Genomic DNA, 19,402 nt, shown 5'->3' with positions numbered 1-19,402 from the left:
ACTATATGTTAGGTAGCAGGAAAACGTGAAACTAATAACTGTCAATTACTGCAAAAGTTTGTAAAAACACCACAACAATTGTTATGCAACTTCTGTAGCTCGGTAGGGCATGATGAGCGCAACTGTAGAATCTATGAATTGATGATGGATAGAACACCTGCCTATAGGGTTCAGGAAGAAACACGACCCCCTAACCAGAGTGCAGGGATGGCGCGAATAGGTTTTCAGGGGTGCGGACATGGCCGAGGTAGAGGAGGACCTCACAAAGGTCGAGGACAGCTAATCTGCTACAATTTCGGGGGACCAGGACACTATGCCCATGATTGTACTAACCCAATGCGTCCATCATGCAAATATTGCACTCTTTTTTATCATAATACAGAAGACTGTCCTACGCTGACAGCAAGGATACATGACAAAGGGGCGCTACCACCTCAGCCAACTCAAAACCTGCAGATGATGAGGTTTGAGCCTCGCTAAGAGGATCCAAATGTGAATATAGTAATCTGAAGTGGAATTGCAACAGGGGATGATAAGGGGAAACACCCCAAAGACAACGCATGGGTTCGCAAAGCTCTGACGGAGGAGGCTGAATTCAATTTGAAGCACACACATGAAACATTCATGGAAGCAAAGAAGAGCTTCGTTGAGGCCTCCACCTTAGGGAGCAAGGATAAGCCTAATCAAGAGATGGATCCTTCTATGCTTACAACCTTCCTAGAGACCTGCATGAAGTTGTTGTGTGATAGCAAGGTTGTAAAAGGATTACAAGAGCTTATAAATAGATGCACCGAAAACACTCCAGGTGAACCGCGTGTGGTACAAAAGATTGGTAAGCATAAAACAAGGACAAGATGAGAGATGAGGTCGGCCACGCAGATAGGAGAGTATGAGATGGATCAGGTTATTTTGGACCTGGGGTCAGATTCCAACATCCTATCGAAGCAGACTTGGGAACAGATGGGAAGACCTACACTACAGTGGTCTTCGATTCAGTTAAGGATGGAAAATTAGCAGAAGATTGTCCCCATGGGATGGCCGCAAGTGGCGATTGTAGATATTGAAGGCACGAGTGTGCTAGCTAAATTTGAAGTTATAGAAATTATGGATGATAGCAACCCCTACCCTACACTCCTTGGCATTAATTGGGTTACCAATATGAATGGGGTAATCAACTTAAAGAAGCGAAAGATGATCTTTCAGAAGAAATCGCTCCACATAATAGTACCCCTAGATCTTGCTGAAGGATCGTGCTATACTGAACCAGTCCGTGATTATGAGAGCGATGATGATCTAGATTGTATCTATAAGATAACAGTCAGAGACCAAGATTGGGTGAATCCAACAGCAGATGAATGAATTACATGGGATTGCGAGAGTTCCTGCACCTCGGACTCTGATGAAGAATTAGAGCGCTGGTAAAATCGGTTACATGAAGTAACCACGTAAGTTGTAACATGATGACCTAGTCGCTACACTGTGTGTCGTTAGAGGTAAGAAATCTGCCCACTTATGATGGCCTGAATGATGTAGATATATTTTTGGATGCATTTCAGAGAGAGGTACCAAAGAAGCGGCGCTTCCAAGCTTTAGACTGGGCGTTGCACACTACGCCTGCAAGATGGTGGGGTATGCACAAGGGTAGCTTTGATGATTGGCTCAAGTGTAGAAGGATGATGAGAACACACTTTGGGAAGCTGAAGGTACGAATGCTAGACGCACTTGGCCAAATGGGCTCAGACTTATGGAGAGAAGCCCCAACCTGAATGGCTGCACTTGTTTTTCTAGACCCTGGATGTCATCTCGATGAAGTGGTACTTAGAAATAGAGCTCTGCCATGGTACAGGTGAATGGGATATTCTACGCGAAGGATTCATAATGACATTCAATTTTGAATATGAGTTTGACTATATTGACGAAGTGCTACAAGAAGTAAAAGCAACAATCTTTAGGATACTGCATGATCCTTTGGACCTGATTCGACTGTTTAGCTGAGCCATGTGTTGGAATGCTATATTGTGACTGTTGAAGAAGAATATGAGGATTTGCAAAAGATTAACATCCCTGAAACAAAAGGTCACCGTGTTGTTGAAGGACTACAGATTGAGAATCCTAATATAACTGTGCCACTCAAAAATAAACAGGTAAATATTGGTACGGAGGCAGAACCCAAATTTGTGATGATTTGAGATTACTAGGATGACGCGACGGTGGATAAGGTCACTGAATTGCTCCGCGAATACGAGGATTTATTCCCTAGCAATTTTACAGATCTAAAATGGATAATTGGGGACCTAGGTGTTATGAAGATGACGTTGAAGCCCAACGCGAAGCCAGTTAAGAAAAGACCTTACCATCTCAACCCGAAGTATAAGGAGAAGGTCCACTTAGAGCTAGATAATATGCATGCAGCAGGCATCATTGAGCCCATAGAAGAATCTTATTGGGAAAGACCAATGGTGATATAGGAAAAGAAGCATAAGGATGAAATAAGGATATGCGTAGATCTCAAGAAGTTGAATAATGCTTGTGTACATGATCCTTTCCCAACTCCATTCACTGATGAAAAGTGTTGCACAATGTATGTGGCTAGGAAGCATATTCCTTCATTGATGGTTTCTTTGGGTACCATCAAATCAAAATCGCGTCAAAGGATAGGAGAAAGACAACCTTCGCAACTGAGTGGGGGTGTTTTTAGTACACCGTAATGCCTTTCAGATTGAAGAATGCGCCTGCTATTTTTTCACACAGGGTCATTGCTACGTTCAAGGAATTTATTTATAAATTCCTAGAAGTGTACTTTGATGACTGGATTGTGTTTGGGCTGGTGAAATGTTATGTCGCAAGTCTACGCCTGATACTAGATACCTGTCAAAGATACCAGATCGCGCTCAATCTAAAGAAATGCCTATTTTGTGTTCCTTTTGGGACCCTGCTGGGTCATGTTGTTTGTAGACACAGACTGATGGTAGATCCCATGAAGATCACAATGATACTTAACTTAGCAGCACCTAGGAGTGTGAAATAATTGCGTGCTACCCTAGGGCATACTAGATATTACAAAAATTTTATCAAGGGCTATGCCCAGATCACCGCACCTATGGAGAATTTGTTGAAAAAGGATGTCACATTCTACTGGAATGAGGACTGTAAGAAAAGCTTAGATGTATTGAAGGAAAATATGGTCACCACGGTGATTTTAGTCTTCCCAGTTTAGAAAGAGTTTCATGTACATGTTGACGCATCATGTATAGCGCTAGGAGCAGTAATAACACAGGCTGGCGGAGGAGACTTGGACCATCCTATAGCATTCACAAGTAGAAGGTTACCCAAGGTGGAGAAGAATTGTTCCACCACCGAGCACGAAAGGTTATCCATGCTATACATGCTCCAAAAGTTTAGACACTATTTGTTGGGTGGCCATTTTAAGATGTATACAGATCATTTTGCGTTGAAATACCTGGTCAATAAGCCTGTGTTGGGGGGAGAATCTGCAAGTGTTTGTTATTGTTTCAGGAGTATGATTTTGAATTTATTTTGAATCTTGGACAACTAAACACAAGACCAGACCACCTGTCGCACATCGAAACAGGGGAAGATCCAACTAACTTGGAGGAGGGATTACCTAACGTGTAACTATTTTAGTACGCGTCGCTGATGATAATTTTGAAGATATCATAAACTTCCTAACAATAGGAATTGCCCCTGAAGGATACACATTGCAGCAGAAGTATCCTTACTAACGCTCATGGGGGCACCACGAGAGGACATTATGTAGGGAGAGAGACTATGTAGAAGATTCTACGTGCAGGGTTGTGGTGGCCAACCCTCCATCAGGATTCAAAAGCTTACAACAAAACGTCTGATGTGTGTCAAAGGACTGGCAGGCCATTGCAGAGGGATGAGCTACCTCTAAATCCATAGATGATGTTACAACCCTTTGAGAAATGGGCGATAGATTTTGTGAGACCCATTCAGCCCCAAGGGAAGAAGACAGGATCGAGGTACATTATCACTGCAACGGAGTATTTCACTCGATGGGTGGAGGCACAGCCTGTGAAGGATTGCATAGGCATGACTGCTGCAAAGTTCCTCTTTGAGTATGTACTGATGTGATTTGGGTGTCCAAATATTTTGATGAGTGATCATGGTACGCACTTCCTAAATGAGACAATCAGTGCACTGATGGAGGAAATTTAGGTATAACACCAGAAGAGCACACCTTATCACCGGCAGGCTAACAAGACGGTGGAAGCATTCAATAAGGTGTTGGAGAACACACTAACCAAGGTTTGCAATGCTCAACAAAGTGATTGGGACCTGTGCATACCTGCAGTACTATGGGCCTATCGGACAACATGCAAGAAGTTGACTGGACAAACACCCTTTAGGCTGGTATATGGTGTTGAAGCAGTAATGCCCATGGCATACATCATGCCTAGTCTATGCATAACAGCACTCATGGGTATGATAGATCACAAATCCCTAGAAGAGAGGCTCGCGCAGTTGGCTGAGCTTGAGGAAGAAAGATTTCTAGCTGGATTTCACCAATAGGTCCAAAAGCAGTGCGAAAAAGCATGGCATGATTGGCATATTAAGTCATGCACCTTTAAGGTAAATGACGTAGTTTTGTTATACGACAACAAGTTTGATAAATTTCCAGGGAAATTCAAGATGCACTGGTTAGGGCCCTATGTCATCAAGGAGATTATCGACGGAGGAGTGGTTCAGTTGGTCAAATTGAATGGTGATCCCTTCCCAGGAAAGGTGAATGGCAGTCGCTTGATGCCATACACCAGTGGTCCAGCCATGTGACTATATGAAGTTAGCATAGTCTTAGCGCTCCAGGCAGCTGAAAGGAGGTGCGGGACTATAAACTACACTGCCCGGGATGGGGAGTTGCGTGATTGGGCAATTGTGCGAAGCAAGGAAGTGTCATAGGGTTTGCGGCAGCGTGAAGGGAGCTACGCTACCCAAGGAGAAATCATGCAAGTCGGCTGGAAAGCGACTGTTAAAGTCACTGTTCATGATTTGATGGTAGAACTGCAGCTAAATGGAGCTGGAAACCAACATCTAAGACAAAATTTACGGATCAGGTCCTTAAAAGTATGTCGCCAATTCGACATTAATGAACTGAATTTGGGGGGAATGTTCGGATTTGAATTAAAAATGCCCTATAAATTCTAGGTGGTAGGCTAGCAAAAAACACTTGGCATTTCGAGAATTGAGTTGTTGAGTTCTCAGTCACACATGAATCGTGAGCACTTCAATGTTCTGATAGCCAGTTCAGTATTTGAGACATTTCCAATGGAGACACAGTAGTTCTTGCATAATATCATGTCGGTGCCCATAGAACCTATAGATACCGAAGTAAAGTAGTTGGTGCCAGAAATTGATATGGATGCCAAAGAAGTTGCTCCCAAGTTTGCCAAAGTATTAGCAGAAGTCCCCAAATCACCAAGGATGCTGAGACCAAAGCCCACCCCAACCAAGGAGAGCATGAAGGATAAGAAGGGAAAGCAGCCTGCAATACCAGTGCGCGCATTTCTGAGAAGAAACCCACTGAAGCCCACCACACAGGGGAAGGGCGAAGCCATTAATCTAGAGCCAGAGCAGGAAGAAATCGAAGACATCCCGATGGATGATGAGGATGTGGGAGTAGATGTGGAGGAAGTTGAAGCCTAGGGTGATGACCCTATAACTCGGGTGCCTGAGTATGTCCCTTCATGCAAGGGCAAGGCCAAGGTACCAAAAGATATCGATGAGAGCAAGGTCCCCTTGCAAACCCCTATGCTATCGGATGAAATTATTTTTGAAGGACTGCGCTTGGGGTGGGTTCCTCTATTAAAACTTGAAGAATGGGACTTGGCTGACCATGAGAATTTCCCACACCTGGCGATCGAGCAGCTGATGCGCTGCATCATCGATACAACCAACAAAATGACCGCATTAGAGCCGTGGAAGTGGTTTAGAGGAGTAGAGAAGGCAAGGTTGCTCAACCTGCTTTGGGTGTCACACTACAACCGTACCCCAGTTACAGTATTGATCATCAAGCAGCTACTATGCTTGGTGCATGATCGGTGTCTATGGCTAGAGGATCCAATACCCATCACTGACAGCTTGATCCAAAGGATCATGTGGTTTCCTTACACAGGAGAAAATTCGGCAATGATATTTGGCAGAAAAGGTGGTGAGTAGACCCTGGTGGAGGCCATGAAAGAGAAGTTTAAGCTGGTAAAGAAACTATGAGGATCTGACATATCCAGCATCTGTGACCCTACTATAAAGGTGGTTGCACAGATTCTAGTAAGGAAGGTGATGAGGAATTTTCGCACCGATGAGGTGCCGGCGCCTGTCGTCGTGCTAGCAGCCCAGTGCGTCGAAGGAGTTCAGTTCAATTGGGGAGACTATCTCTGCGATGAGTTCCTTGTGAACTTTCGTGAAGCATAGAAGCTCAGTAAGATGTTCCACTACGCATGGCTCTTTTTTTCTATTGTGTTGGTAGCATGGGAGTTTCCATAGGAAAACCAATTCCCTTCAGTCATGCTAGACCTACCAAAGGAAGTGAAGTACACTTCGCTGTGGGTGTCCAAGGATGCACAATGAATCAACGATAGCAAGATCTTCTAGATCTTGATGGAGATGAACATCCGCATGGCCATCAATTGCAAACCGCAGTTGTCCCCTACGGTGTTTTCCAACCTGCAAGGTTACGCACAGTTCAAAGTAGATTTTCACCATGTGATCATCTGTTATGAACCAAGCTCACAAAAAGATAGAATAGATAGATCAACGCCTTAGAAATAAGCCTCCTCGAGGGGGCAACCTCCTTTACATTACAAAAATGAACAATTCTTTGATGATTCAAATGACAAAACCTCCTTTCTGTATATAGGAGTCTAAGGGTCACAATATAACAAAATGCGACCTACCAACAATAATATAAAGGAACAAAAATAACAATATTCGGATTCTATGGGGCACAATAATAACAATATGGGGACAATAGGGACACAACAATAACAATAAGGGATACAACAACAATAGTAATGGGGGAATCACTAGTATTATAGGGACTTAACATGCCCCTCTCCTTCAAAAATGTGTTGTCCTCAATGCTTGAGTAGTTCTGGATGCTTTTGTATAAAATTCTCATCGTCCCATGTGGAATCTTCAACAGGTAAGTTCTTCCACTTGATGAGATACTCTGAAATTGATCGATTTCATAACTGTCGAGTTCTTGCTTCTTTGACTACTTTAGGTTCCAATATGATTTTTCCTTCCTCATCAAGTTCTAGCAATATTGTTTGAACTGGAAGCTTGTCACCTATAACCTTCTTTAAGCATGAAACATGGAAAACTGGGTGCACTCAGGAAACTGTAGGAAGCTCCAATTTGTATGCCACAGTACATCTCTTTTGCAATACCTTGTATGGACCATAATACTTTGGTGATAATTTATTATCCTTCTTAGCTTGCTTGAGGGACATTTTTTTATATGATTGTAGCCATAGTAATACCCAATCACCTAATCAAAACTTCTTTCGCTGTGATGATGATCTTCCTGTTGTTTCATTCTATTATGCACCAAGGTGAAGTTATCCTTTAAGAGTTGGAGAACTTGTTGCCGATGCTCGATGTGATCTTCTACTGCTTGAACCTTAGAATTTTCTCTTAAATATGATGTGATGGATGGTGGATTATATCCATAAAGTACCATAAATGGGGTCCTTTTTGTTGCAGTATGGAAGGAAGTGTTATACCACCATTTAGCCAAAGGCAACCATTTGACCCATTGTGTTTGTTTATCAGATATAAAGCAACAAAGATATCCTTCCAAACATCTATTTACTATCTCAGTTTGCCCATCAAATTGAGGATGATAAGATGAGATATGAGCTAACTGAGTACCAAGACAGGAAAATAATTCTGTCGAAAATTTTCTAGTAAAAATGGGATCTCTATCACTTACAATAATCTTTCGGTTTCCATGTAGCTTGAGAATTGTTTCCATAAATGCAGTAGAAACTGTACTCACCTTAAATGGATGAGATAATGAACAAAAGTGTGCATACTTGGTAAGTTTTTCAACTACCACCATGATAACACTCTTTCGTTCAAACTTTTCTAAACATGTGATAAAATACATTGAAACCTCCTACCAGCGTTGGCTTGGAATGGATAAAGGTTGTAAGAGTCCTGGGGTCTTAATTGTTTCAACTTTATTTTGTTGGCAAACCAAACATTCCACCACAAACTTTTGAATATCCAATTTAAGTTCATCCCCAAAAAAATACTTCTTAACCCTGTGGTAGGTTTTTAGAAATCCTGATGCCCTCCTAAGGGAGAGGTGTGCAATTCCCTAAGAATCTTTTGTTTTATTTGGGAATTATTACATAGGTATAACCAATCCTTGTACCATAACAAATCATTTTTCCAACTAAATGTATCAGATGTACTAGGATCTTGTTGTATATTTTGAATTAGTGCTCACACTTCCTCGTCATTCTTCCATTCATCCCTTGCTTCGTTTATCCAATCTGGTTGGATAATAGAAATGGTGCAAAGAAATTCTTCCACGTCCTCATCCTTTCTTGAGAGTGCATCTACCACAACATTTTGCTTCCCTTTTTTGTAAATGATTTCAAAATCATAACCCAACATCTTTGTGACCCATTTTTTTTGTTCTTTTGAAGATAATATTTTTTCTAAAAAGTATTTAAGACTATCATGATCTATTTTTACCTTGAAGTGTCTTCCCATTAGGTAGGGTCCCCATTTCTTAAGTTCATGTATTATTTCCAACATTTTCTTCTCATAAATAGCTTTGTGTAAATACTTTCCTTTGATTGGATGACTTTCGAAAGTAATGGGTCTTTCTTCTTGCATTAAAACAGCACCAATTCCATTTCCTGAGGCATCACATTCCACAATAAAGGTTTTTGTGAAGTCAAATGTAGCTAAGACTAGTGCTTGGCACATTGCCTCTTTAATATGTTCAAAGGCCTTCATTGCTTCTCAAGTCCATGAAAATGCATCTTTCTTCAATAATGTTGTTAGAGGTGCTGTTATTCTCACATAATTCTTAACAAACTTCCGATAATACCCTATCAACCTGAGAAATCCTCGTAGATGCTTTATGGATGTGGGGATTTTCCATTCCTTAATGGTTTTAATTTTGATAGGGTCTACCTTAACACCTTCATGAGATACAATATGACCCAGATATTCCACCTATTGTACTCCAAAGAAACATTTGGAGATTTTTGCATATAATTGTTTCTCCTCCAATAGTTTGAGCACCATGTCAACATGTTGGACATGATCCCTCCAAGACTTGTTGTATATTAGTATATCATCAAAAAATACTAACACAAATTTTCTAAGGGTTTTAAAATGGAATTTATCAAACCTTCAAATGTAGAAGGTGCATTAGTAAGGCCAAAAGGCATGACCAAAAATTCATAATGACCCTCATGAGTTCTAAATGATGTTTTCGAAATGTCTTCAGCCTTCATTATAATTGATGATATCTTGAACGAAGATCCAACTTAGTGAAGTAAATTTATCCATGAAATTCATCCAATAATTCATCAATGACAGGAATGGGAAATTTATCTTTAATAGTGAGCTTTTTCATCTCCCTATAATATGGAAACATGCACCATGATCCATCCTTCTTGTGAACCAATACTACTAGAGAAAAGAAATAACTTTGACTAGGTTAAATTATACCATCCTCTAGCATTTCTGCAACCATATGTTCAATTTCACTCTTTTGGACATAGGGATATCTGTAAGGCCTGATGTTTGGAGGAACACTTCCTGAAATCAAATTAATAGCATGATCATGATCACGAATAGGTGGGAGGCATTTGGGAATCTCAAATAACTTGGAATGATTGTCCAAGACTTTTTGGAGATCTGGAGAAATGGATGATTTTGATGTGGGAACCTCTAGTGAACATAATTGTGCAATTATGCCTTGTTGTTCTTTCTTTAGAAGCTTTTTCATTCCGTTAGAGATGATTATATTTCCCAGTTTCCATGCAATACCCCTTAATTCAATTTCCTTTCCTTTTGAAGAGAATTTCATGAAAAGTTCTTGAAAATTAAAAGCTATTGTACCCAAGGATTGTAGCCATTGGACTCCTAATACAACATCAGCACCACCCATTGGAATGGAAAGCATTGGGTTATTCAATACATATTCTCCCATGGATAACTTGATATTATGGCACTTTCCTGAGCAATTTATGGTTCCTCCACTTGCAACCATCACTTGACACTCTGGTGTTGGATATAGGAAGCAATCCAATTCCTTGGCTATCTTACAATGAATAAAATTATGGGTACTTCCCAAATCAGTCAACACTATTACCTTTTTCTTCTTGATATACCCTTCTATCTTGAGAGTTTGAGTGGTAATTCAAGCCAATGCATTACAAGATATGGTCGGATTCATTTCTTCATTTCTAGGGTTTGCTTTTAGTGTATATCCTCTTCTTTTGACGTTTCTTGTTCCTTTTCTTCCTCCTCTTCACAATCTATATAAAATAATTTCCTCTCGGCGCACTTATGACCTTTAGTGTATTTTCTATGACAACTCTAACAAAGACCTTCTTCTCTTTTCTCTTCCAATTGTTGTGGTATCAACCTTGTAGGTTGTGGATGGCTAGGGGCAGCAACACTTCCATCTTTATGATTGTGAGTGGTAGGCTTCCTTGTTTCCATAATTTTGCTTTCCATTTTTCTTGCAAACCTGAATGCCTTCTCCAATGAATCTCGTTCCCAAATGCGAACCTCATGTTGGATGTTATCTTTCAAAGTACCTATGAATACATCAATCCTATGCTCCTCTAGAATATCTTTTACCCTTATATTCAATTTTTGGAAGTCCTCAATGTGCTCCATCATTGAATCCTTTTGTTTGATATGTATCAATTGGCTTAAAAAAGTGTTTCTTTTTATATCCTCATAATGTGCTATCATTTCATCTGTAAAAATAGCCCAAGTGACAAATTGTTTACAAGAGAAAAGCTATCGATGCCATACAAAATGATTTGGTTCCAAATATAAATTTGCAATGTGTACCTTTTGTGTGTTTTTCACATTATGGAGATCGAAAAATTGCTCCATCTATACAATCCATGTTCCGGGATCCTTGCCATCAAACTTCCTCATATCGATATTTGGAACATGGTGGTTCTTCAATCCAACATTAGAATCTATGAAATCATTATTAACATTTATTTTGCTCTCATCATGAGATTCCTTTACTACCCTTTCGACATTAGTAAGTATTTCTTGTAGAAACTTTGTCAAATTTGTCTTCAAATCTATCTTCAAATCTTCCATGCCTTTCTTTAAATCATCCATTTTATCTTCCATGCCATCCATATTAGCTTCCACTCCATCCATCTTAGCTTCCATGTCATTCATCTTAGCTTCTACGCCTTTCTTTAAACCATCCATCTTAGCTTCCACACCATACATATTAACTTCTACGCCTTTCTTTAAACCATCCATCTTAGCTTATGTTACTTTTTGTGCGAGTGAAATTTGTTGAACTTGGTCTTGTAATTTTGATATGTCATGTTGCATTTCTTCTTCTTCTTCATGAGTCATGCTACAGCTTTCAGGTTTCTTACTAGGTGTTTCTATTTCCTTTAACCGAGGCATCAATTACCGATAATAATGCTCCACTATGCCCTTTGAATTCCTTCAAACTAATTTTTCAAACCAATATTATGTAAAAATTTAAAAAAACCTACACACCTTTCTTCACTTTGTAGGAGCTCGATATTGAATCTGATGTATCTTTATAATTTTGGATCTCCAAGGTCTAAAATTTCTTCCTATAGTAACCCTCTAAGTAGTCTTTCTAACCCCGCAATTCTGATCAGTGTTGGATTCTCCAATGAAGAGTTATGCCAAATCTCCCACGATGACCTGAGTATAGACTAGTTCAATAGAGGGAACTTGTACGATGTTCCATGGGTCACTGTTTCAACCTTGGGTTCTGAAAATGATACCCAAAAAACTATAGTTTGTCCTCTTTCTATAATATCTTACGAAAATTCAATCTGATGCTCAAAGCGAAATTTATGACGCTTTTCCCAAGGGCACCTATTTGGAATGTAATTCGGGGGTCTACAAAAACCCTAACTTCCTCAGATTATATCGCCGAAAATATAGTGAGACAAGATCTGAAATTCAGGCCCGAGGTTCTGACCGATTCTGTCTCAAATGGGTTTTTTGTTTATCTTCTAAAACTTTGTAGCAAAAAGGTTATAGCAAAAATGCCACGATGGCCTGTTTGGAGGAGTGAAACCCTAGAATCCAAAGCTCTGATACCAAATGTTATGAAACCAGCTCACAAAAAGATAGAAAAGATAGATCAATGCCTTAGAAATAAGCCTCTTCGAGGGGGAAACCTCCTTTACATTACACAAATGAACAATTCTTTGATTATTCAAATGACAAAACCTCCTTTCTATATATAGGAGTCTAAGGGGTCACAATATAACCAAAGCTGACCTAACAATAATAATATAAAGGCACAAAAATAACAACAGTGGGATTCTATGGGGCACAATAATAACAATATGGGAATAATATGGGATCAAAAATAACAATAAGGGATACAATGACAAAGGTAACGGGGGAATCACTAGTATTATAGGGACCTAACACCATCAGGGCACAGAAGGACCCTGCACAGAAATGCTATGACTTACCTTACCTGGAAACGGATGGCGCCACTGATGCAGTACTTGATAGATGGCCGGTAGAGTGGCACACTATAGCAAACTTGGTGGTGGGAGGGAGAAAGTATGTCGTGCAAAGAAAGAAGGAGGAGGCCAAGCTCAAGATGACACAGCTGGCCGAAAAGAGAAAGAAGGAGGTCACTGACAAGGCCCAGGCAGAGCGTGATACCGCTCAGCAGATAGAGAAGAAAATAGGTGGAACAGAGAGAGGCTCTAACAAACGTGAAAGTTCACCTTCACTTGAGACAGAGGAGGAGATGGACGAGCAAACAGAACAGCACGGCGCGGACCCATAGGCAACGTCTGCCCACATCAAGCGTCCAAGGGAGTAAGAGAAAGGAGAGTCTAGGAAGAAATCCAAGGCTACTAAGACATCACTGGACCCAGTCACCCTCACGGAGGGTGATTTTGCATGACATCGGTGACACGGTGCAGGATGTCACGATGGAGGCCCTACAACAGTTTGAGCAGCAGTAGGAAATAATCTTGGGGGGTATTTGAGAAAGGTTTGCAGGAGCTGTAGATCCACGCGTCATAGGCTGGTACGGTGTCTACCAACCTTTCTATCGGCACTTCAGAAGCTATCAAGATGATGCAAGTGAAGGCCTCCAGTGCGATAATGTTCCCTGATGGAGCACTGACCACGGAGAATGAAGCTAACAGACCCACTCTCCGTGCCCTCAAGGGAGTAGGGTTGAATCTCACAATGCTCCCTGGTGAAGCACTCCACCTCTCATAGGATGGAGTGATTGCGAAGCTGAGGTCACATGAGCACCACGCCCTCCAGGTGATTAGTGAACAGAGGATTAAAAATGGGCAGATGGCATTACAGCGAGACTCTGCCACCGCCGCTGTGACCGAGGCAATGAACTAGAACAAGTGTATAATGCAGGTCGTCAAGGAGGCATGCCAAATGGTCCCAGATTTGGCCATTCCTAAGGAAGAGTCAGTCGAGGTATGCGTCTGCAATATTGCCACGCGAGTGTGCGACGCTCGTACAAAAATGGCGAGGGTTCAGTTGGAGTTGAACCTGCAGATCATAGAGTTATAGTTGAAGGCCCATCCTTCAACTCTGCTAGAAGTAAAGGAGCAGCGGGTGACCGCTGACACAGAAGTAGAAGCGGCAGTTAATAATGCAGTAGCAGACTGCACACAACTTTTTGAGTAGTCCTTCAAGGTCCTGACAATCTTGTAGGAGGACCCTAAGGTATAGTGACTGGAGACAAAAGCGAGTAAGCTACAACAGCACTATGATGAGGTCAAAGGCACAGCAAACCATCACGCTCACACATAGATTGGCAAAGCTGCAGGAGGCCAAGCAGCTGAAAGAATAGGTGGATGCAGCGCTGCATAAGGAAGCAGTGCTGAAGGCACGACTAAAGCCCTAGCTTGATGAGGCTTACATCATGAGAACCTCTATTGAAGGAAATTTGTGACTCTTCAAGCAACTCAGCAAAATTTTCAGGCCGACAGTTCAGGAGTAGTGACCGAGAAAATGGTGGAAGACACGAAGCAGGAAATCGTACAGTACACTGCCGAGGTTGCGGTTATAAGGGTCGAGCTGGGAGGTCTTCCTGCTAAGATCTCCACGCATATCGAGTGACTCGAGGATGAGTCACGATGTTTATGTTGGGGGCCTGTTGGGAACGGGATCCCCCAAGGACAGTTTTGGGGCTAAAAGCCCATGTTTGGGTCGAATTTTGTAATAAAGTTGTAAATACTCTGTATTTTGTGGTCACAAAGCGCAGAGGTGTCATGAGTCATAAAGGGTTGTCTACCCTTATTTTGTAAATTAAAGTCAGTTGTAAAAGATCTACCTATGGTCCACAGACTATGGGATTGTACAAAAAGAGCTAAATGTAATCTCTAAGTAGTTCAGATGGGTCAAGGGAAGTAAGAAGAGTCTTGAGCGATAAGGAGAGAAGTCTAAGTTTCAGGTTGTATAGTAGGTAGAGGCTCTGTAGCTGAGTGCACAGAGGCCTAGGGTAGAAGTCCACAGCTGAGTGCACAGACCCCTGCAGCTATATGCACAGGGTAGATAGAGTCTATAATCATCTTAAGATATCAATAAAGAGAAGAATTTTACAAATTCTATGTCTTTGTTTCCTATTAATGCATCTTGTCATATTGTGTATGAATTTAATTTATAATGCTTATATGACGCACAAATATATGTAATTACGTTGGATAATTGAATGCAAGTAAGGATATCTTTTTACACGGCGCTAACTGTGATTATTTAATAAGATAAGTAAGATACTTAAGCTAGTTTAGGAATCTGCATGATACACTTCACTAGCATCGTGAAATTACTTGAACCACAGGTTAGGGTTGCGTAATGGCCGACCATACCCCTTCACGGATGTACTAAAGGGTGGAATAAAGGGCTAGTCTGAGAGAGCCCTTGAAATCTATGACCTGCACGAAATCAGGAATAGAAGGAATAAACCAACATCACAACCATCTCAGGGTGTGGAAACTTGGTTCTAGCATCTCCCCGTACTGCTTCAGGTGAGACTTTGGTCTGCACTCTGCAGGTTGATGCCGAAAGGGCCAGTAGTGTAGGGATTTGTTTGGCTAACTAACGCTGAACCTGGGTCAGGCCCCACCAAGCCAACACATGTTCATGAAGGAATGTTGATATCTCCAAGTATATTTAATGAATACTTGCTTATATGCTCTCATGGTTATCATAAATGCATGTATCTATTTGTATACTATTGTTATAATATGCTATAGAAGCATATACATATGAATGTGTATAGTTTCTTTATGTGTTTTAGCGAACCATTTATAGCTTGTGATTCTACCATCTAATATGCTATGATTGTCATGGTTCACTAACTTGTTGAAAACTTTCAACAAGTTAGTGAAGACAATATCAAGAAGACAAGCTCCATTTCAGTTATTCTTTCTGCTGGAATATCTCTTGCTATCAACTTCATTTCAAGCTCTCTTTTTGCTAGAATATCTCTTACTGCCGGATTTATTCACAACTTCATTTCTTCTTGAATATAGCTTATTGTCTACTCTATTTGAAGCTCTCTTTCTGCTAAAATATAGATTGTTTTTTGCTCCATTTGCAAATCTCTTTTTTTCTGAAATATCTCGTGTTGTTCCTTCTACTTATTGCTCTGCTGAAAGTTATCTTCCATTTTTCTGCTGAAATATCTCTTTTGCAGATGAAATATCTCTTGTTGTCCCTTTCTATTTGCTTCTGAATTTTGAGCAGATCAAGATGTCTTCCTCCTAGTTTAAGAATTAAAAGAAGTTGGTTGATGCTTCAAACTCCTTCCCTTGAAATTCCAGATAGGACAATTCTTGAGGAACATGATGTTCTAGAGTATGTTGAAGGAGAGGTAGCAGAACCATCTAAAAACTCCAATGTTGTTATCAAGGCCAGATACAAGAAAGGAGAATTCAAGGCTGAAAATATTATCCTTGACTCTCTTGGAGACCACCTCATCATTTGTGTTTCCTATTTGAAGAAAGCCAAAGAAATGTATGACAAGTTGGTTGGAATGTATCAAGTGAAAAACTTGATTCAAATTCTTACTCTGAGGAATCACCTTAAGGATGTTAAGATGAACAAAGGAGAAACCATTCAAGCATACTTCATGAGGATGTCAAAAATTAAAGATCAATTGTCAACTTATGGTGAATTTTTTTTCTGATAAAGAAATGGTACTGATTATGCTTGGAGGTATTCCTTCTTCTATGGAAATGTTTATTCCTACCATCAATAATAATGAAAAGTTTCTTACATTTGATGAGCTCTTAGGAAAGTGCAGTCAAGAAGAAGCCAAAATGATTTTCAGAGGGAGAATTCCCAAGCATGAGGAGGGAGAACCTAATTCCTTCATCATACAAGGCAAGAAGAAGAAAGAAAGAAGAGGAATGCACTATTCAAGAAATTCTACTCCCAACAAATCCTCTCAATGGACCAGAGACTTATCAAAAGTCCAATGCTATAACTGTCACAAGCATGGCCACTAAGCTTGTGAATATTCGAAAAAAAAAGAGCATCAAAATCCAACTTCAACAATAGCCCCAACAAATTTGATTACAAAAGAAGAAGAGAAACTCCTTCTAATCAAAAGGGAAACTATCATTCCTCAAGGAACCAAATGTATGATAATAATGCAGTTGAGTCTTAATAAAGTACTTTCTTTTTTGTGTTCCTTCTAGTTTATCTCTTGTAGATTCTTGTGATAGATGGTTAGGTTGATAGTGGTGCTTCAAGGCACTTTAATTGTTACATAGGAGTACTTTCTAATCTAGTTGAGAGGGAGACATATTTGAAGATCATTCTTGGAGACAACTCTGCATATCCCATAAAGGGATTTAGTTCTTTTTCTTTCCATCTTGATCAAGATAAACTTTAACTCTTCAAGAATCTTGTGCCCACATCATCTTTAGAAGATAAAGGAATGGAAGTTTCTCTCATAAATGGTCTGTAGGTTTTAACCTCGTATAGAAATTACCTACATACAATTCTAGAACACAAAAAATAAACAATGCGAGAGCATAACACATATACACAGAGATTTTCACCTGGATGCCAAAATCGAGACTACCAACTTGATTTTTCATTATATTCCTTTCAATGTTACAATACATACTTATACATGTTGAAGCATCTAATACCATGGACCGAAAACCATTGCGTCTAAAACCATGGACCGAAAACCATCGCGTCCAAAACCATGTGTGAAAAATCATGCACAAAACCATAGGTAGGTCCACCCAACCTAATATATGGTCCAAAAAAAAAAATTCAGGGTGCTGCCCTGGACCCCATAGAGTGGGCTTACCTGCTGTTATAGACAATTTTGTGCCTTACAGCAACAAGCATGAATTGTCAATAATCCAAGGGATCCAAAGTTCCCTAAACATGATGTTCCTACCCCTAGAGGAACAAGGTCAGCAAACCAACAGCTCTCAGATCAGTTCTCCACCTGAAAACACTCAAAAACAAGCAATCCTGAAATCAAAGAAGGTGCTCCACTAGGTTTCTGCGCTGAAACTCAGTTGCTCCATGGTGTACCTGCGTTGCAAAGCAAGTGGAACAAAGGCCACCTGCGCTGAGCAAGATGGGACAAGTGGCACACTGAGTCATTGCTCTGGAATCTTCCAAAAATGACACTTGGATCAGGTATTTCGCCTTGTGATGAGTCAGAGGCTCTGTTTCTCCAAGTGGAAGCAAGGTTCTCCAAGTGGACTCAAGAACTGAAGATCAACTGAAGATTAACTGAAGAGAGAGAGGACACAAGGCAGCTACACATCAGTTGCAAGCTGACTCATCCTTTCTCAATTCATCTATATATTGAGCTCTCTCCTATGAGCTCAGGAGGCTGGAATTTTGTGCAAAGTAATGATATGCTGTTGGTTTCACTATTGAGCTATTGGGTGATTGTTTGAGAGAGGTGAAGAGGAGAAATTCTTTCTGCTGGGAGGTGTTGCTGGGTTGGAGCCTTCAATGGTTGTAATACTCTCAGAACCTTTACTTCTTCATTAATAAAAGCTATTGAGGTTCTTCTATGTGCTCTTGTTTCAATAATATATTGTGATGATTGCATGTTTGGTTTACACTAATCCATGAACCAGTTATGATTGCATGCCTCTTGTAGTTTCCTTCTTGGTTATTTTGCAGGATCTCATTGTAGCTGGGCAAGCAAAAGAACAAGGAGCTAAGAGCAAGCGGCCAAAGAGAAGAGTTTGGATTCGACATTAAGCGCAAGGCAACGGTTAGTGCATTTCTCCATTCTCTTTTGCTTTCATAAAGAAGTAAACCTTAAGTAGTTTGTTTTACAGTTGTTGCTAAGGTACTATCACCCTTAGAGTGGGATAGGGTCATCCGAGTCGGATACTTTTCCCTACAACAAACTGGCGACTCCACTGGGGACCGTATCCGTTTGATTGTGTTTGTAGTATTTTGCTATTCATTTCCTGAACAAAAGAGTACCAAATCGAAAAGCTTTTGACTATATCAAAAGCGAAGTAGAGGGCAGCTACTCTAGCTCATTTCTGAGCAAGTTCATGATTTGAAGAGCTGATCTACAAGGATCCTTGTAAGCTCTTAGTGATAGCTTTTCACCTTCCTAATCATCCCTTTGAGTGTGCTTGACTGATTGCTTCTGATTTGAGCAAAAACTGTGCATTTTTGAGAAAATTATGACCCGGAAACTGTGAAAACGCAACCTTCGTTTTCCAAAGCAGGTAGTACACAGGCTACCTGCTTTGCAACACAGGTCCCGAAGGGGCTACCTGCGCTGAGAGCCAGATTGGCTGTGCAGCACCTGCGTTGGCCCAAATTTGCCTAGTGCAGTTGGGGTTTCCTCCTTTTCTCTTGCCTATTTTCACTATTGATTTGGCTGCCAGTTACCAGTCTTGCACCTGTTCTGAAACCAATATTACTTGCCATCATTCTGCCTCTGTTATATAACGAAATTGTACTTGTTCTTTTGTATTTCTTACTCATTTACAATTTCCCATAACGAAGAGTAAACTAGTCTTGCTTTTGGCCTCTTAGATCTGAACCTGTGTTAGGCATTTTGCTGGTCTAAAGAGTTAGCTTGTTTGCTGTCCATAGCTGATTAGTCATTTTACTTTCGTCATTATGGTTTGATTTC

Source organism: Pinus tabuliformis, chromosome J, assembly GCF_031772625.1.
Source record: "Pinus tabuliformis cultivar Carrire ecotype Pingquan chromosome J, CPIR1, whole genome shotgun sequence".
NCBI classification, from domain to species: domain Eukaryota; kingdom Viridiplantae; phylum Streptophyta; class Pinopsida; order Pinales; family Pinaceae; genus Pinus; species Pinus tabuliformis.
The sequence above is the reverse complement of the archived record's forward strand: the minus strand, read 5'-3'. Positions refer to the sequence as shown.